Here is a 21,133-nt window from a genome sequence, read left to right on the forward strand (position 1 = left end):
AGAAGAAGGAAAAGTCCTCAAGCCAAGGAAGTCACCTCTAGAATCTGGAAAAGGCGATGAAACAAATCACACTCTTACAAAAACCAATTCGAAATGGATCACAGACCTAAACATAAAATGCAAAACTATAGAATCGGTGGAAGATAACATAAGACAACTATGAGGACCTTGCATGTGGTGATGCCTTTTTAGATGAACCACCAAGGACAGGAACCGTGCAAGTAATACTCTGATAATTTGGACTCTAGAGTAGGCTTTTCCCTAGAGCCTCCAAAAGGAATACAGCCCTGCTGACACAGTGACTTTAGGACTTCTGACCTCCGGAACCGTAAGATAATAAATGTGGGTTATTTTAAGCCACTGCCTTTGTGGCAATTTGTTACAGCAACAATAGGAAACTAATACTTTATGTAACATTTTCTTTATGTATTTTTTAAAGACTTTATTTTTTTAGAGCAGTTTTACATATACAACATAATTGAGAGGAAGATACAGAGGTTTGCTATATACCCCCTGCCCCCACACATACATAATCTCCCCCATTATCAACATCACTCATCAGAATAGCACATGATGAGCCTCCAGGGACACATCGTAATCCAATTACACATCATAATCACCCAAAGTTTGCCTTAGGGTTCACTCTTGCTGTTCTATATTCTATGGGTTTGGACAAATGTATAATGACATATATCCATGATTATAATATCAGAGTATTTTCACTGCCTGTTCATCTCTTCCCTCCCCCTCCCACCAGCAAGCACTGATCTTTTTACCGTCTCCATGGCTTTGCCATTTTTAGAATGCCACATGGAATCATACAGTATGGAGCCCTCTCAGACTGACTTCTTTTATTTCATGATATGCATTTAAGATCCTTCATGTCTTTTTATGACTTCATAGCTCATTACTTTTTAGCTGAATAGTCTTCCACTGTCTGGATGGACCACAGTTTATCCATTTCCCTGTGGAAAGACATCTTGGTTACTTCCATGATTTGGTGATTATGAATAAAGATGCTATAAACATCTGTGTGCAGGTTTTTGTGTAGACATAAGTTTTCAAGTTTTTGGTAAATACCAAGATATACGATTGCTGGAACGTATGGTAAGAATATATTTAGTTTTGTTCAAAACTGCCAAGCTCTCTTCCAAATGGGCTCCACCATTTTGCATTCCCACCAGCAATGAATCAGAGTTCCTGCCGTTCCACTTCCTCCCCAGTATTTAGTGTTGTCAGGACTCCAGGTTTTGGCCATTCTAAAGGTATACAGTGGTATCTCATTTAGTTTGCAATTCCCTGATGACATATGATACGGAGCATCTTTTCATATGCTTATTTGCCAATTGTATATATTCTTTGATGAAATGTCTATTGAAATCTTTGGCCCATTTTTTAATTGAGTTGTTTGTTCTCTTCTTGTTGAGTTTTAAGAGTTCTTTGTATATTTTGGAAAACAGTTCTTTATCAAATGTGTCTTTTGCCAATATTTTCTCCCATTCTGCTGCTTTTATTCCAATTCACTTGATATCATTATTCCCAGAGCAGAAGTTTTTAATTTTCATGAAGTCCTAGCTTATCAATTATTTTTTTTAAGGATCATGCCTTTGGTGTTATATCTAAAAAGGCATCATTGTACCCAAGGTTTTCTAGGTTTTCTCTTACATTATGCTCTAAAAGTTTAATAGTTTCGCATTTTACATGTAGGTCTATGAGCCATTTTGAGTTAATTTTGTGAAGGATGGAAGGCCTGTGTCAAAATGAGTTTTTTTGCTTGTGGATGTCCTGTTGTTCCAGCACCATTTGGTAAAAAGACTATCTTTGCTTCGTTGTATTGCCTTTGCCCCTTTATCAAAGATGAATTGACTATATTTATGTGGGTCTATTTGGGGCTCTATATTCTGTTCCACTGCTCTGTTTGTCTATTCTTTCACCAATGCCACACGGTCTTCATTACTCTAGCTTTGTAGTAAGTCTTGAAGTCAGGTAGCATCAATCCTCCAACTTTGTGGTTCTCTTTCAATACTCTGGGCTATTTGATATATTTTTATGTAATGCTTAAATCTATCCAGTTTTTATTTACTAATTTAGCCTAATTCTAACAATAGTATCCATGGAATCAATGGCTTCAAAGTGCTTATTAGGGATCTTCTAATACACCGTAAAATAAATACATGATTATTAGGTGAAAAACACTCACCCATATCCCATCCTACCCCCCATCTCCTTATATACTTACCCCAGTGGAACAGCAAATAAGCACTTTGGAAAACTGATGGGAGGGAATACTCAACACCCCCCAAGATGAAAAACCAGAGTTCCATACTTGGCTCGTTCATTGATTGGCCTTAGACTGGTCACTTCAATACCCCTAGTCTTTTGTCTTCTCTCTGTACAAAGGATTCAGTGGAACCTGAATGTTTTGGACCCTAGCCCTGTGCTGGCCACCAGGAGGATCCAAGACAGTCCCTGGCTGAGCAAGGGATCACAGACCACTTGGGTTAGTGAAAGACTCCCATTCCATGACCCCTAACTCAGCTTCTCTTCCCTGAGCCCTCCAGGCTCTGCTCAGAGTCAGAAAGCTGAGGTTTAGAGTGACAACCACCACTGTCCCCCATTCTCCTTCCTTGCCTTGGAACATCTATGCACCAAGCTTTGTTGACATCAAAGAGAAAAGCTGGTTAACATCTCCCCCATCCCCACATTGGTCACCCTGAATCAGACTCACATGAAGATGGTGATAAATTAACCAATCCAGTGTGGTTTAATGGCAGGATCAGTGGAGTGGAAGTCCAAAATCTGGTTGAAATTATGGCTCTATGACCTGCCAGTGGTATGATCGTCACCTTTCTGAGATTCAAGTTCCTCATTTGTAAATATGGAAAATCCTATCGACCTCAAAGTATTCGTGCGAAGATTCAACGAAATTGCATATGCTTGATCCGCCAGCACCAAGTCTGACTCACACCGTGTGTTCGGTAAATGTTAGGAATGAATTGGAATCAATAGCCATTTCCTATATAGAGGTGATGAAACCTTTACAGAGATTCCTGACAAACCCTTGTTGGGGTGTGTGTGTGCCCGCGCTATCTTCTGCTTGTATGTGGACTGGGCTTTAAAACGTTGCAAGTGTGGTGATGTTTGGGAAGACGCTACCACTTTTTTAACCTGACTCACCACTTTTTTAACCTGACTCTCCACTTCAGGGAAGAGAGTAAACAAAAGGAGTGGAGGGGAGCGAGAGTGAGAGGGAAGGAGAGGAAGGCCGGGAGAAAAAAGCAGAAGGAACAGCAGCAAGTCTCCGGTGCTGGAGGTTACTTATCGATCTTAGATCTACTCCGAAAGCTGAGCAGAGGCCCCACGAGGAAAAGAAAATTGAACCAGTTTCACGCGAAGGTTTTCTCACTTTCTCATCTGTGACCAACGCCTGCCCCCTTGTGGATATTTTCTAAAAGGCAAAGAAACCTGGAAAGGCTTACAATGAGAAAATGTTTGTAAGCCTTTGGAGGGTCTCCATTGTCTGCAAGATAGAAGGGAAAAAAAAAAAAAAAAAACCACTAGGCAAAGATCCCTCATAATCCAGACCTAACAACCAAGACAGTCTCCTCTCCGTGGAGTCTCCCGCCGGCACTTTGTGCTCCAAGAACAACAAGCTTCCGCAGTTCCCCAGTAATAGTGATGGTAAGAAGCCAATGTGGGAATCAGACCAGAGTTCAAATCCTGACTTCTTTTCTCTCTAGCTTTGTGTCTGGGCAAGTCACCTGACCTCTCTAAACTTGTTCCTCATCTGTAAAATCAGGATAATAATAGCACCTGCCTCCTAGAATTGCTGTAGATTTAAGTGAGCTAAAGCATGGAGAGCATCTTACAAATGTAATTCCCCCCAATACCCTTTAGCTGCTATTTGTAAACTCATCATATTCTTTCCACCCCTGAGCCATTCATTGGATAAGCATTTATTATGAACTACATGGATCACAAAATAAGGCAATCTCTAGGGGCACCTGGGTGGCTCAGTTGGTTAAGCGACTGCCTTCGGCTCAGGTCATGATCCTAGAGTCCTGGGATGGAGTCCCACATCGGGCTCCCTGCTCAGCAGGGAGTCTGCTTCTCCCTCTGACCCTCCCCCCATTCATGCTCTCTCTCTCTCATTCTCTCTCTCAAATAAAGAAAATCTTTTTAAAAAATAAGGCAATCTCTAGAGATCTTGTAGTCAGCTGGAAGATATAGACAAATAATTATCATACTTTTAATTTGGCAAAGGCAGTAGTAGAGTTAAAGATAGTTTGAGTTCCCCAAAAAAGCAAATCTAAGATAAGGGATTGTAGCCATTCATTTATTTGGGGAAGTGGTCCTAGAGAACAGGGATGGAGGTCTGGGGGGTTGGGAAGAGAGAATCGGGCAGAAAAGAAAGCCAGTATACAATGCTTTATCAAACTGGATCACATGGGGCAATTGGGGCTTGATCCCGCTGGGACTCTCGAAGGAGCCACAAGGAATGTGCCTCATGTTGAGAGCCTGAAGGACAGAAGAAAAGACACTTGTCCACCAGCTCCTGGGCCCCGGTGCTCAAGAGTTACCGCTCAGGATGTGAACTCCACCCTTCTGGGTTTGTGCACATGCCAATGCCTGGCACATTTCTGCAGACGTGCTGAGCCTCACCGTCAGGCAAGTACCAGGGAGAGAAAGCGAAATAGGCAGCAAAATATGCGAGGGAAGCGTGCAGCCTGCTTGAGCCTGCTCAAAGCTGGTGGCCCCAGCAACAGCTGGGGTAAAATGCAGGCAGACAAGTTGCAAGGCTGGGCATAAGAGGGGTCCAAGTGATGGCACAGAGAATCATGGGAGGGGAAGGGGGGCACCTAACATAGCACCAAGCCCTCGTGAAGGGGATTAGTGCTCTTATAAAAGAGACTCCAGAGAGCCCCCAACCCCTCCTACTATGGGGGGATACAATGAGAAGTCTGTGATTCAGAAATGGGCTCTCCCCCAGTCATGCTGGCTCCCTTATCTTGGACTTCCAGCCTCCAGAACCGTGAGCAATAAATTTCTGTTGTTTATAAGCCATCCAGGTTGTGGTGCTTTATTACAGCAGCCCAAGCTAAGACAGGGATGGATACTGAGCTCTGATATGCCATGTTCAAGTCACCACTGGGACACCCAAGTACAGAGGGTCAAGACGTTCCTTGGAACCGGAGTCTGGTTGGCAAAGCTTGAACATTGGAGTATGGAGAGATAGAGCAGAATGTTGAAAGGACATGGTGTGTCAGTGTTTCTGGTGGTGCCCACAGGCTGAGAACAGGATAGGTACCACGTCCCCAAGCAGAGTGTTAGATCATTTGTGCAGGGCCCATCAGGGAACTGAGAATCCATTACCAGGGTCCTTTAACACGCACCTCCAGCCTGTGACAGAGGGAAAATATAAAAGGAGAGACAAGGTCTTGGAGGAGCTTTGGAGAGCTGTGCTGTTTCTCCTTTCCTTTCACTCAGAGAGAAAAGAGAGAGGAGGCAAAGGCTCATGTTTTTCTGCAAGTCAGATGTGGCCTATGTGGAAAAGAACCAATCTCAAGCCATCTTGAATGGCCTGGAAGGACAAAGTGACCAGTACAGAAGGGAAACCTGGAAGCCTAGGGGCTAAAGGTTACAGCTGCTGGAGGAGAAAACTATGATCAAGGCTGCTTGGCAGAGGTTGTAGTCAGAGGACCCCAGCAGGGATGCACCCATCAAAAGAACCAACGTTGGAAACTGCCATTCCCGGACAGTACCTGTGGCTGAATATATCTGAGCCAGTCGAGCGCACCTTTCCTGTCCTGTACTCTTCCTGGAAGCAACTTCCCAGCACCCTTGGAAGTAGATGCACCAGCCCCATCAAGCCTTCAGATGAATGTAGCCCCCGGTGACATCTGACAGTAATCTAATGGGAGACCCTGAGTCAGAGCCCCCAAATTAGCCAGCCCCAAATTCCTGACCCACAGAAACTGTGCAATAAGTATTGTTCTTTTAAACCACAGAGTTTGAGGGTGATTTGTTATATAACAATGGACAACTAAGACATGGCTCCATCCCACAACTATTGATTCAGGACTGGGGAGGTTTCAGGAATCCATTTTTAATAAGCTCCCTAGATGACCCTTTTGATGACTAACCAAGGTTAGAGAAAGAAGAGAACTAAGCAGCATCTCTAGGAGCACTGACATTCATCCACGAATTTTACAGTCCTGAAGGTGAAATAGGCAAATAAGCACACCAAATGCTGTTTTTCTTTTTTGGTTCTTGTTTTTATTGAGATATAATTGACATATAATATTGTGTTACTTTAAAGTGGTCCTGTTGACCTGATACATTTATATATTGCGATGTGATTACCACCATCTTTGCTAACACCTGTATCTTACCACATAATTATCATTTGTGTGTGTGTGTGGTGAGAACATTGAAGATCTACTCTTAGCAACGTTGAAGTACACAATAGAGCATTGTTGACTATAATCATTATTGCTGTGCATTAGATCTCCAGAACTTATTCATCTAGTTGCACGTTGTTTAGTTGTAATTGTGGGGTCTCTGTGGAAAGTGGTCTAGCGCGTCAAATTTTAAGTCACTGAAACGCCCCGGCATAGCTTGTAGCTAAATAAGCCGACAGCGCCGCCAGGTGGACATTTTTAAAACTCCTCTCATCTGAGTTTGTTTTTTGTTTTTTTTTTTTTTCTGCACTGGCAGTCACGGATCACTGTGGGCTGAAATGCTGATTCAAATTACGTTTACCTCTCTGCTGTGTCCCAGCCATTGACTATCTAAACCACAAGCCCTTTCATGGGCCTCCTGAGAAGTCAGCTTTGGAAGATCAGATAGGAAAACCATGAAAACAGAATAAATACTACAAAAAAAAGTGATGTTGCCAAAGTATTTTCAAAATGTTGGCCTGCTACTGCTCGTGGAAATAAATTAGTTCAAAAAAAGAAAGAAAAACAATTTCCATGAAATTTTTATTAACCAAAAACCTCTTTCTCCACAACAGATATTTTTCATAGCCGTTCAAAGAAGTATCAAAATATTAGTCCTGTTGGTGACCCAAACATCCCAGTGAGGCTTGTGTGAGCCTCTTGGAGGAAGAAAAGAATGACTAGACCCTTGTAGGAACAGGTGAAAGAAAGTGTGTTAGGCTGGAGCATGAGTGAGGGGTAAAAAGAATTCAACATCAAGTTTACAGATTCCGATGTCCTTCCTGTTTCCCGAAAACCAGAAGCACAAAGCCCACCCCTAAGTGTTGCCTCTCATGAAACGAAAGAGACCACAGCAGAACTGAGAGCCTGCAGCCGAGTCATCCTTCCTTGGCCCAAAGCACCTGCTTTCCTTTGCTGCTCTAGTTGCCATTTTGTATCACTGTGGCACAAGACTAAGGAAGAGAATGGCAAGAGGAGCTTGGCAGGTATGGATTCTGACACCAATTACATGTGGGTGCTTTCTGCATCCCCAGCAACTCTCCAACACCGGCTGGGTGTCCTGCAATTCAACTCAATTCTGACACTCTCTACTGCAAGATAGCATCACATCCCACAAGGTACGGGCTCAGTCCCACAACACTACCCACTGCAATTGCCAATAACAAGTCCAAGTTGTCACCTCTGCTTCTTGACCAACAAGCTATAGATTGGAAGTTCCCAAGACCCTCTTTGGGTTCAATTAATTTGCTAGAAGGGCTCACAGAACTGAAAAGAACATTTTACTTACTGGTTTAGTCTACAAGAATATAACTCAGGACCTGCATAGGGCAAGGTCTGGGGGGGGGGGGGGGGCGGGAGCAGAGCTTCCAGGCCCTCTAGGAGGGTACCACCCTCCCCCCATTTCCACATGTTCTCCAACCCAGAAGCTCTCCAAACCCCATCCTTTGGGGTTTTATGGTGGTTTCACCACATAGGTATGATTGATTAAATCATTGGTCACTTGCAGTTGATTCAAGCTCCAGACCCGCTCCCTGTTCCAGAGGTTAGGGATGTGGGGTAAAATTTCCAACCCTCCAATCACCCGCTGAGTTCTCCAAAAGTCACTTCAAACAAAACACACCTGTCTTGCTCTTATCATTTCAAAAATTCCAAGGGTTTTAGGAGCTCTGTGCCAGAAACAGGGATTAAGACCAAATATGGATTTCTATTATAAATCACGATATACCAGCAGGGGACCAAAGCTCCCAGGCCACTACAGCAGACACCCACAGGGGGTCACAGCAACCTATACATTCTAGGGAGCGCTGTGATTTCCTCCCCTGTTCCAAGACACTCTTCACATTCAAAAGATATATGGCCCTTCCTATGTGCCCGACACCATGCTATGTGCTGGAGATATGAAGGTGAGTTTAAACAACAAACAAGCGGGACGCCTGGATGGCTCAGTCGGTTAAGCGTGCAACTGTTGATTTTGGCTCAGGTCATGATCTCAGGGTCAGGAGATGGATCAAGGAGTCTGCTTGAGATTCTCTCTCTCGGGTTCCCTCTGCCCCTCCCCCCGGCTCACATGTGCTACCCCTGCTAAAGTAAATATACCTAAAAAAACAAAAAAAACAAAAAAAAACAAGCAAACACTGCTGTTCTTATCTCATGGAGCTTAAAGGCTGATGCGGGAGAAACATTAATCACAATCACACAAACAAGGGTAAAACTGCAATTCTGGAAAAGACTATGAAAAGTTGTAATGTGGAATTCGTCCCAGTAGGCATGCCAGGATAGGCTTTCCCCTGGCAGTGATGCGGTGGAATGAGGAAGAAATAACAGGGCCATGGGGAGAGTGGGAAGATTCATGCAAAGACCCTAAAGAGCAGGAAGCCTGGGGCGCCTGGGTGGCTCAGTCAGTTAAGCATCTGCCTTCAGCTCAGGTCATGATCTCCAGGTCCTGGGAGGGAGTTCTGCATGGGGCTCCCTGTTCAGTGGGGGAGTCTGCTTCTCCCTCTCCTTCTGCCCCCCACCCCGCTCTTGCTCTCTCTCTCACTCAAATAAATAAATAAAATCTTAAAAAAAAAAAAGAAAAGAAAAGAGCAGGCAGTCCTCCTAAACCATGTTTCTTCTTTAGCTAAGAATTTGCTGGAACTCAGTGAAGAGCTTAAGATGAGCTTTACTTTTGATATATAGAATTTAACTCTATACCTTTTTGTAGGGCAACTAATGCTCTATAAAATCTTATCACCGGGGCACCGGGCTGGTTCAGTCGGTAAAGCATGCGACTCTTGATCTGGGGGTGGTGAGTTCAAGCCACACACTGGGTGTAGAGCTTACTTTAAAAAAAAATCTTACCACTTTTCAGGAAGTGAGAACCATAGAGACAAGGCAAAGGGAGGGAAGAAAAGAGGAAGGGGAGAAAGCCAAGGATCACAGAGGAGGGGAGGGGAGTATGCCATGCCCCACGCACTCCCAGCCTTTTTCCATCACCCAAGCTTTGGAGGAGCTTCTTTGTTTACCTGGATAAGCGATTAGTGGTGACCTTTTGGGCCAGTTATTTAAGCTCCTGGAGCAACCCCCAGTCCAGGCAATACCACCGAGGGCAAAACTCCCAAAAGGCTGGTGGAGAGTTCAGAGTGTGGAGTCGTCCTCCCAGGTGGGAACCCCAGTTCGACCACTCAGAGCTATGTGTTGGGCAAGCGGCTATTTTTCTCTGTGCCTCAGTTTTCTCATCTGTAAAATGGAAAAATAATAATGACTAATAGGGTTACTCTGAGGCTGAAACAGATGAAGTGAGGAATTGGCGTGGTGCCTGGCATATAGTAGGCGCCCTATACTGTCAGCATCCCCACAGATGCAGGAGGGAAGAGAAACTGAGTCAGTGAAGGAAACAGCCCTCACAGCCCTACTGTGTGTCACGTACTTGGCTAGATCACTCGGCTAACTGAGTAGTGTGGGATGCAGGGTTTACCGAGTCAACAGAGTCTGCCTTTTGTTTGTTATCGTCCAGCAGGCAAAATGAACAGTAAACAAATGAGGACAAATTATTAATGAACTGATAACAAGAGCAAACAACCATTCTCGGGTGGAGGCAGAGTCCAGTGGTCAAGATTCATCTCATTTGTATAAACTTAAGACATCCCCCACAACTCAGAGACCCCCTCACTGCTGCTCTTCTGGTGCCTTACCTTCCAGTTTTTCCCATCTACCTGGATCCAGTATTTTACTGAATCTAAAACACTGTTGGTTTGAAGTGACACTATTACTTTACGGACACTAAGAACACTACCAATTAAGCTATGACACACCATCAATTGTAAGACGCCACTGAAGGCCTGCTTCTCCCTCTCCCACTCCCCCTGCTTGTGTTCCCTCTCTTGCTGTGTCTCTCTCTGTCAAATAAATACACAAAATCTTTAAGGAAAAAAAAAGACGCCACTGGTTTTGGGAAACAGTGAAATATACAAATATACAAAGTATCTTCACATTGACAAAATACGGCACAATGTGTTTAACTGGGGTCCAAGTATATGATATTATAACATATATCATGCAAACTGCCCTTCACTTGGTATTACACCATGAAAAATTTCTCATTTCACTAGGCATTATTTGAAAACATGATCTTTAATAAGAGCAATAATAATAAATTACATCTGTTATTAGCACGACTAAGTGACGCTAATCCTCTGGCTTATTTGTGGTCTGCTAGAGTACGGTGGCTGAGAGCACAGACTGTTGTTCAAATCCTGGCTCTCACCACCTCCTAGTGACTTTGGGCAAGTAGTTCTCCCTCTGCCTCACACTTCTAACTGTAAAAGGGACATCAAAGTAGGAGTTTCTTGTTAGAGTTATAAAGATTGATTAATGCTTACAATGTCCACAATAGCCAAACTATGGAAAGAGCCTAGATGTCCATCAACAGATGAATGGATAAAGAAGAGGTGGTATACATATACAATGGAATATTATGCAGCTGTCAAAAAATGAAATCTTGCCATTTGCAACAACGTGGCTGGAACTAGAGGGTATTATGCTAAGCGAAATAAGTCAATCAGAGAAAGACCAGTATCATATGATCTCACTGATATGAGGAATTTGAGAAACAAGACAGAGGATCACAGGGGAAGGGAGGGAAAAATGAAACAAGATGAAACCAGAGAGGGAGACAAACCATAAGAGACTCAGTCTCAGGAAACAAACTGAGGGTTGCTGGAGTGGAGGGGGGTGAGAGGGATGGGGTGGCTGGGTGATGGACATTGGGGAGGGTATGTGCTATGGTGAGCGCTGTGAATTGTGTAAGACTGATGAATCACAGACCTGTAACCCTGAAACAAATAATACATTATATGTTAATAAAAAAAAAAAGATTGATTAATGCTTGTTAGGCGGTGCCTACGCAGTATAGAAAGTGCTCAACAAATGTTAGCAGTGGTGATTATATGAAATACTCTGTTGGTGGTCTTTTGAGTTGTTTCAAGGATTTCAGTAATTAATGATGCAGTAATTAACATGTTTGTTTTAACTTTTGTCCTTGTTTCTGATTATTTCACAGCACTTAAGATACGGGATTACTAGGTCAAATGGTATAAAGTTTTAAGAGTAATGATAGAGATCATCAAATTATTCTCCAAAAAATCTCTATTTGGCTCTCCCACTAGCAGGGTCCAACAAGACACATGTCACCACATGCATTAAAAGTCATTGCATGTCTATTAACTACTATTACTGCTATCTCATTGTTTCAGTTTGCATTTCTTAGATAACCAGTGAGCTGGAATATTTTAATTTTTCTCTTATCCAGTTTCCAGTCCAAATTACTTTATCCAGAGATAAAATAATTTGCAAAAATTTTAGTAGGAAATTTGATCTGAAAATAGAGCAAACATGTATCCAGGAAACTGAGACAGAGGCCAAAAAGGGACTTGCTTAACTCAGGAGTATTCCCCAGGACACAGAATCTCACTGTTAAGAACATTCTAGAAACACATCAGGTTTCTACCCACAATCCCCTCACAAAGCCCCAAGACAGCAGAAGATTCTGGCTGATGGGATTCTCTTACTATTCATATGCTTCCTTTGGCCTCCATGGAGGTCCCCCCCTTCTTTCCCTAAAACCTGCCAAATGATATTTATTTTAAAATCCAAGTGATACAATGTCACAGTGGAAATAGACCTGTGGGAAAAAATCTGGACTCCACCCCAATTTTCTCCTGTGGGCTGAGACCCAAAAGCAGAACCTTCCAAACCCTCTTTCCAAGCCTCCTAGAGGCTCAGAGTGGTGCTTTGGAGGCCATGCGTGCACTCGATTTCCCTGGTCACACTACTTCAAACTTTACCTATTCTAGGATTTTTCAACAGCCGTGGCTTCAGAATGCTCACAGAGGCAACGCCATACAACAACATCCTGCACTGAGCTGGGACCTGCCACAGAATGTGGTCACCCTGGGAGGGCCTCTCCCAGACTGGTCCAGCCCCCACATGGGTGTCCAGAAGGGTCGGGGATAACGTTGCTACCACCTTCCCAGAGAAGTGGAAACTGTGAACTTGAGAACCAGTGGTTCTGGGAGCAAATTAAAGATGCGCAAGTCAAAAAACTCTTTCCCAGGAAAGGCCTACCATTTTCCCCTGAAGTACAATAATACGAAGAAACAATAATCATGTATCATCTCATTGAATATCCACAGTTGCTCCTAAAGGTAGATCTTATCATTTCTATTTACATATGAAGAAACTGCATCAATCAGGGACCAGCCAGCAGACAGAAACTACTCAAACAGGGAGGATTTAATAAAGGGAATGGGCCATATGGGAGATAGAAAAATCTAGAGTCCAAATAGGGGATGGTGAGGTGACCCAAAGACTAGCGACAGTGGAAAGCCACTACCACCCCAGGGTTGAGAGTCAAAGGAAAAGCCCCAGTGGGCCCGCGGGCCAGGAGCCCGCTCTACAGAGGGAGGAGCTGGAGTGATGGAGGAGACGTGATCATGGCCGAAGATGCCCCTCAGAGATGCCACCTGACACAGGGAAGGGGGCACAGAGATACTGTGGTTTCTCCCTTCCTCTGCCCTCCAGCTGCCACCAGGGTCCCCCCGCCCCCCGCCGCCCCACCTCCCCTCACCCCCGCCAAAACCTACAGGAAGCTGGCTGGCAAGGGAGTCTGGGAAATGTAGTTCTCTGCAGGACAAAGCAGGACAGAGAAAGGCAAGGACTGGATCTTAGAAAAGAGGTGGACTCCCCCAACCTCATTGCTCATGGTCCCACCACTACTATGTGGCAGGGTCAAGTTTGGGAAAAGGTGCACTTGAGTCCACCACCCTGCAAGCTTGAGGGAAGCAACAGGGAGATGAGAGATGGACAGACAGATGGATAGCAGAAATAAGGTGGTTTAAGAACTTTGCCTTGGAGAGGGAGAAATTACAGTCTGACTTCCCCAACCAGAGCATCATATAAGCAGCTAAGTAAGGAGCTATGGGTACTAGCTCCATCGCTACGAGGAGCGTGCAGGTGAGTGAACTTCTCCAAGCCTGTCTTTCATTCACTCATTCAACATTTCCTGAACACTGAGGATGCAAAATGGAAAATGATGCTTTAAGGGTTGAGGAGAACTGAACCTTCATTCCTCCGCTCCTCTAAGTCCCTCACCGATCAAGAACAGACCAAAGGAGACGAAGCGCAGAGGGTGTTATAAATCAGCTCTTCAGGGCCAAAGCAGAGAGGGGAGGTCACGCCCAAAGCCTATGCAGTGGCCAGCCCCTGGCCCCTATCGTCCAGCCGGTCTTTATGCCACTCTCCCTCAACCTCGTCCTATGACAAGGAGCAAATGAGAACCTCAAGAGAGGAAAAGATGTGTTCCCACAAAAATTACTCCTGTCTTGGAAGTTGAAGGCGTGGACCCTTTAAGGCTACTTCGAGAAGAGGAGCCAAGAAGGTGTGTGAAGCACCAGGTACAGAGCAGATTGTCCATGCACGGCACTTGCTATCAGCGGCACAGGCTGGGAGCATGACGTCAATGTGAAAACTCAATCGAAAATGAGTATGTCCCACCCCGTCCATATACTCAGCAATCCCACAGACTTCAGTGCAAATCCTGGCTTCCCTCTACGTTCTTTCTATGTGGTTTGGGGAAATTACTTAATCTCTCATGACCCTTAGATTCCCTACAAGTAAAATGGGACTCTCACCTACCTCACTGGGGGTCTTAGTCGAGATTCCCTAAAAAGTGGCAGCTGGAAGCAAAAGTTTATGTGCTGACTGGACAGCACCACAATTAAAAAGTGTGTGTTTCAGAGGATACCATCAATAAAGTGAAAAACCACCCACAGAATGGGAAAAATGTTTGCAAGTCATGTATCTGATAAAGGACTTATACTAGAATATGTAAAGAACTATCAGAACTCAATAATAAAAATGAAAACACAATATAAAAAAAGGCAAAGGATCTGAGCAGACATTTCACCAAAGAAGATATGCAAATGGCCAAATGGAATCATCATACCCTGCTGGTGGGAATGTCAATGGTGCAGCTGCTTTGGAAAACAAGCAATTCCTAAAACAGTTAACTATAGGGTTACCATATGATACCCAGCAGTTTTACACCTAGGTGTATACCCGAGAGAAGCAAAAACATATATTCACACAAAAAGGTGTACACGAATATTCACAACATCATAATTCACAATAGCTAAAAAGTGGAAACAACTCAAATGTCTATCAACCAATGAATGGATAAATAAGACGTGGCATATCCATACAATGGAAAATTATTTGGTAAAAAAAAATTGAAGTCCCGATGCATGCTCCAACATGGATCAACCCTGCCAACATGCCAAGTGAACATAACGCTGTCACAAAAGACGACATACTGTATAACTTCATTTATATGAAATGTCCAGAAAAAACAAATCGTTGGGGACAGAGAGTATATTAGTGGTGATCTAAGCCTGTGGGAAATGGAGGGTTTGCAGGTGATGGCTAAGGGGTGTGGGTTTTCTTTTTGGCGTAATGAAATGTTCTAGACTTGATCGTGGTGATGTTGTGCAACTTGATGAATATACTAAAAGCCATTCATTGAGTTGTAGACTTTATTTTTTTCACATCATTTTATTGTTTTTTAATTTTTTAATTAACATACAATGTATTATTTGTTTCAGGGGTACAGATCTGTGATTCAACAGTCTTGCACAATTCACAGCACTCACCATAGCACATACCCTCCCCAATGCCCATCACCCAGCCACCCCATCCCTCCCACCCACCTCCACTCCAGCAACCCTAAGATTGAGTCTTTTATGGTTTGTCTCCCTCTCTGGTTTCATCTTATTTCATTTTTCCCTCCCTTCCCCTATGCTCCTCTGTCTTGTTTCTTAAATACCACATATCAGTGAGATCATGTGATACTGGCCTTTCTCTGATTGACTCATTTCACTTAGCATAATACCCTCTAGTTCCAGCCACATCATTACAAATGGCAAGATTTCCTTTTTTGATGGCTGTGTAATATTCCATTGTGTGTCTCTGTGTGTGTGTGTGTGTGTGTGTGTGTGTATACATATATATATATATATATATATATATATATGACATTTTCTTTATCCATTCATCTGTTGATGGACATGAGTTGTAGACTTTAAATGGATGAGTGGTATGGTATGGTATGTACCATGGTATGGTATGTGAATTATATCTCAGTAAATCTGTAGATAGATTAGATAGATAGACAAAAATCCCAAAATAATGAGAGCTCCCTAAAGAAAAAAGTTTTTGTGCTAACACTTACTTTTGGGGTCGATGCAACCTCAGGAAGCAGGAACGAAAAGGAAAGGAAGCGAGCCCTGCATCGGGCTCCCTGCTCTGCGGGAAGCCTGCTTCTCCCTCTCCCACTCCCCCTGCTTGTGTTCCCTCTCTCACTGTGTCCCTCTGTGTCAAATAAATAAATAAAATCTTGATAGAAAGAAAGGAAGAAAGAAAGAAAGAAAGAAAGAAAGAAGAAAGAAAGGAAGAAAGAAAGAAAATACAGAAAGAAAGAAAGAAAGAAAGAAAGAAAGAAAGAAAGAAAGAAAGAGAAAGAAAGGAAGGAAGAGAAAGAAAGAAAGAAAGAAAGAAAGAAAGAAAGAAAGAAAGAAAGAAAGAAAGAAAGAAAGAAAGAAAGAAAGAAAGAAAGAAAGAAAGAAAGAGTGAGGCAGGAAAAGAAAAAGAACAGGGGCACCTGGGTGGCTCAGTCCATTAAGCGTCTGCCTTCGGCTCAGGTCATGATCCCAGGGTCCTGAGATCAAGCCCCACATCGGGCTCCCGGCTCAGCGGAGAGCCTGCTTCTCCCTCTCCCTCTGCTCCTCCCCCCTGCTCGTGATTTCTCTCTCTCTCAAATAAATAAATAAAATATAAAAAGAACAAATTCTAGGCAGTGCATTCCTGGACTGATCACAGCTTGGTAACAAGGGAAGCTGGCTGCTTGTTCTTGCAAGATGGCTTCAGAGGGACTGGATGAATTATTGCATCTCAGAAAAGTCCATCCGAGGGAGCAAGAGGGTCCCTCCAGGCTCCTCCCCACTCCGATGGGATGGTAACTTGTCCCCTTCAGAGTGATCACCGGGAAGCCCAGCCCCTGCATGTCTCACTGGCCAGCGTGCAGGATGGCCTCTCTGCCCGGCGGTGCAGACCAGGAGGGCAGCAGTAACAGCGGCAGGGGCTAGCTCCGGACTGCAGGAACCATGAGTTACATAGGGCTGCTCTGAGCACAAACCACGCAAGGGTATGGGGCGGGGGGGGGGGGGGGGGGGGGGGGGGGTGGCGCATAAGCCAAGGCAGCAAAACCAAGGGTTATTGTGAAAATCAAATGAAAACATATTCCAAACTACTGCCACCCAGTAAGCTATAAATGATAGCTCTTTGTGTTCCTCTTTCTCTCCCCAAAAGAGTTTAAATGCCTCTTAAGGCAGATCTCTCTTATTCACCTTTGTAACATGTACCGCATTTTGCAAATCATAGTAGGTCAGTAAATATTTGCCAGCTAAGTGCATGTTTCTAACCTGACCCTTCTGAGAAGGTGTTTAGTAGCTGATTGTACTTCTGAATGATGTGCTCTTAAAAAGTAACATTCTGGTTTTCCCATCATATTTCAAAATAAATTAGGGACTAATTTATTTAACTAATACTTTCTAAGCACTTCTATGCGCCAGTCCCTTTGCATGAATTCATCTGCTTAATCCTTGGAGATCATTGCCATTATGCTCCCATTTCTCATTTGATTGAGACACGGGAGAGATTAAAGGACATGCCCGAGGTTTCTACAGCAAGCAAGCAGAAGCACCGTGTTGAAACGCAGGCATTCTGGCTCAGAGTCCTTATGCTTTTATTTTTTTAAGATTTTATTTATTTATTGGACAGAGAGAGGGAGAGAGCACAAGCAGGGCAAGCGGCAGGCAGAGGGAGAGGGAGAAGCAGGCTCCCCGCCAAGGAAGGATCCCAATGCAGGGCTTGATCCTAGGACCCCAGGATCATGACCTGAACCAAAGGCAGATGCTTAACCAACTGAGCCACCCAGGCGCCCCCAGAGTCCTTATACTTAACTATTAACTCTACACAGCTTCTGGGTGTAGGTCACATCTAGCTGGAAATTCCCAAGAAAAAGCCACATCTATGTAATGGAACAGACTGCAACGGGCTCCGTCCCAGTGCTCCAGCTCTGACTACTGCCAGAAGCTGTGTACACCTTGGGAGTATACCATCTGCCCTCCAAGCTGCTGAGAGCCCATCTGGAGAGAGCAAAACTTCAGTCAGGAGCGCGGCAGGAAATGAGCACACGGCACAAGCGCTCCTCAGCAAGCTCAGGTCAAGAAAACCTGAAAATTCAAGAAGCTAGGCTGCAAATTTTATATATCAGATCAGCTCCCTGGGAAAGGATGTCAGCAATAGAGTAGATCTCTGAGAACAAAGCAGACCCCAAAGTCTGCTAGATTTTTCTAGATTCTGTTCAGGAACAAAGTTGAGAAGACTCCAACAAAGTACATACACTGAGTTAAAGCGGTCTGCACCCCAATTCCTCTCCCCCCTGCTCTCCTGCCCCCGCCACTCTCCTAAAACTGCCCAGCAGCATTATCAGTGGCTGTCCACAGCGAAGTCCCTCCTCCTACCTGACTTCTCAATAGCGCTTGACAGCACTATTCATTCCTTCCTTCTCAATATGCTTTCTTCGCTTTATTCCCAGGGACACCACGTTCATAATTTTCCTCCTACCTTGTTGGTTGTTCCTTCTCGGTGTCCCTGGTTGATTTCCTCTTCCCAATCTCTTGTTTTTGGAGCGCTTGCTTAGTCCTTGGTCTTCTCTTCTCTGCATGCATTTAATGGATCACTAGGGTCTTAGTTCGGGCTGCTGTATCAAACTAGCATGGACTGAGTGGCTTATAAACAACAGCAATGTATTTCTCACAGTTGTGGAGGCTGGAAGTGAGATCAGGCTCCCAGTGTGTTTGGGTTTTGGTGAGAGCCCACTTCTGAGCTGCAGAACGCTGACGTCTCATTGTCTCCTCACATCTGCAGCAAGCAGAGCAGAGAAGCAAGCCCTTTCATGACTCTCATAAGGGCACTAATCATGCAGGCCCCACTCCGATGACCTCATCCCATCCTAATTAATCTCCCAAAGGCCGCACCTCCTAACATCATCACACTGGGCGTGGGGTAGGTCTCAACATATGAATTTGTGGGGGGACACAAACATCAAGTCCATAACAGCCAGTTACCAGTGTATTCCCTCTCTGCTCCAAAGTACGTCTCATTGCCTGTTCTGCTCGAATGGAGATGAACCTTGCAAGCATTAATCCTACACAGTTGATGAGATGTTACGTTTGCCAGTAAAGCGTGCTAGAGGGTCACTGCAAGAGGAAGGGGCTTTTCTCCTTGGTTCTGGTTCATTTCCATTATTGCTGCTGCCTCATGACTACCATGTGCATGCAGGGGACATCCAGCAACACTCCCATGGATGGCTTCCCGTTGAGTTTCAGCAGTTCCCAATGGGCAGAATCCCCAGTGAATCTCAAAGATGCCCCAGTGGGAGTGCTTCCCAGCCTCAGTCTACTTATACCTTGGCAGGGCATTTCCTGCTTCCCCAGTGATCATAGACCAGCACTGGCCCAGGACACCCAGGAAATTCTGTGCCATCCAATGAGCTGCAACCAAACCTTCTCCAAAGAGGTCCTAATGCCAGCCTTGGGGAAGGGTCTGCCTTCAAATTTGTCCTTCCATGAGTACTCCTCCCCTAGTCCAAGGTTCAGTTTTCTTTAGCCCTTTATACTTAATCCTTTAGTGTTCAATCATCCTTTACCTTAAATATGCCCTGTTCACATCACTATGTGGTTCTTAGCTCCTAGATCATGACTGACACACTCCCTTGGTCTCGTCCATCTAATATCACAGCTTCAAATGCCAACTCTATGCCCACAGCCTCCAGCTCTCTCTCTCTCTCTCTCTCTAACTCCAGACTCAAAATGCATCTGCCCACTGAATATCTGCACTGGGATATTAATAGAGCAAATCTGTTTGTCCAAACTACACTTCTGATACCCCCAGCACAGCTTCTCCTATCCACAGCCTTCTCCAGCACATTTATAAATAACCCGATCCTCCCTTCCGCTCATGTCAAAGACCTTGGGAATCATCAGTGACTCCTCTCTCTCTCTCTCTCTCTCTCTCACCCTCACATTAAATCAGCCTGTTGACTTGACCTTTAAAATACATGCTATTATGTGACTTTCTTCTTACCACACCCACCGCTCCCTCCCTAGATGCTCTATCGTCTCCTGCCTGGATTGCTGCAATTAGCCTCAGGATTATCCTCAATGCAACAGTCAAAGCAATCTTTGAAAATGTATCTTGTCACTCCTTCACTCCAAATCCCAGCAATGGCTGCCAAAAGCCAAAGCCAAAGTCCTTAAATGGACCACCCAAATTTGCTATTTTCAAACTGTCCACCGAGGCACCCCAGGACAGCACAGTGCATTCACAGGGGCACCACAGGATGGCTTCCATTTCCGAGGTTAACACGGCAATATCTGTCAGACTTGACTATTGAGTTGTGAGGATCTAACTACTTATAAAACCACTGTTCAGTATTTCCTTTGATGTAAGGCGTCGTGAAAAATTACTAAGACACTAAGGGCACCATGAACCGAGAAGGTTTGGGAATCTGTGCTCCACACGATCATGTCTCTGGTCTCATCTATAGCTACCCTTCACTCTCCCCACCACTCCACTCTGACACCAAGGCCTCCTCAGCCATGCCTGGCACACTCCTGCCTTGGGGCCTTTGCACTGCCTGGTTCCTTCACCTAAGAAGTGAGAAACACACCTAAAGGAGTGGCTAACTTCTACCCTCCTTTAAGATTTGCTCAAATGTCACCTCCTAACATGAGATCCTCACTCACTGTCTGCCTTAGTCAGCTCTGCTGCCATAACAGAATACCACCGATTGGGTGGCCTAACCAACAGTTTACTTTCTGAAGGCTTGAAGTCCAAGATCAACGTGCAGCTGATTAGGATTCTACTCAGGACTCCTCCTAGCTTGCAGACAGCCACCATCTTGCCATTATCAACTGTAGGGGGGCAGGGCAGGCTGCCCCAAGATTGGCCACTCTGGCATAAAGATTATCTTGAGTTAAAAGTAATTAAAACCCAATGGATTCAAGAAAAGCTCTCTGCTTCCCCTACAACTGCCTAAATTTACACTGGAAAGGAGAGCCTGTAACAGACTCCCCTTCACCCAAGGAACTTATCTGCATAAAAGGCAACCTTGTTCTCCCAGACATCTCCTCTCACCTCCCTGCTAATGAGCATCTCCTCTTTCTATCGATCCCAAGCCCTACCTTACATCATGTAAGCTCCCTGTTGCCTCCTTGTCTTTGGAATTTGCTGCCTGTGTGGATTCTCTGTATTTACGCCCCTTAAATTTGATTTCCTCCTGTTAATCTGTCTCATTTCAATTTGATTCTAAGTCCAGCTAGAAGGACCATAGCACAGGGGAAGGTCTTCCTCCCCAACACTTCACGTGGCCTTTCCTCAAAGCAGGTGCACAGAGAGCTCTCTGGGGTCTCCTCTCATAAGGACGTTGATCATACAGATCTGGGCTCCCCCCACCTTATTATTTCATTTCACCTTAATTACTTCTTTAGAGGCCATCTCCAATTACAGCCGCATTGGGGATTCAGGCTTCAACA

The 21,133-nt window shown here is 44.5% G+C and overlaps 1 long non-coding RNA gene across 1 annotated transcript in view; it reads right to left on the reverse strand.

The window, feature by feature from the left end:
- The window catches only part of LOC113924246, a 131,924-nt gene extending 113,485 nt beyond the window's left edge, over positions 1 to 18,439 (reverse strand). Inside the window, exon 1 of the long non-coding RNA XR_003520604.2 lies at positions 18,162 to 18,439. This is a non-coding gene — a long non-coding RNA (uncharacterized LOC113924246). The remainder of the gene's footprint in view (positions 1 to 18,161) is intronic.
- Positions 18,440 to 21,133: the final 2,694 nt, after the last annotated feature.

This window comes from Zalophus californianus, chromosome 2 (assembly GCF_009762305.2).
Source record: "Zalophus californianus isolate mZalCal1 chromosome 2, mZalCal1.pri.v2, whole genome shotgun sequence".
Classification (NCBI taxonomy): domain Eukaryota; kingdom Metazoa; phylum Chordata; class Mammalia; order Carnivora; family Otariidae; genus Zalophus; species Zalophus californianus.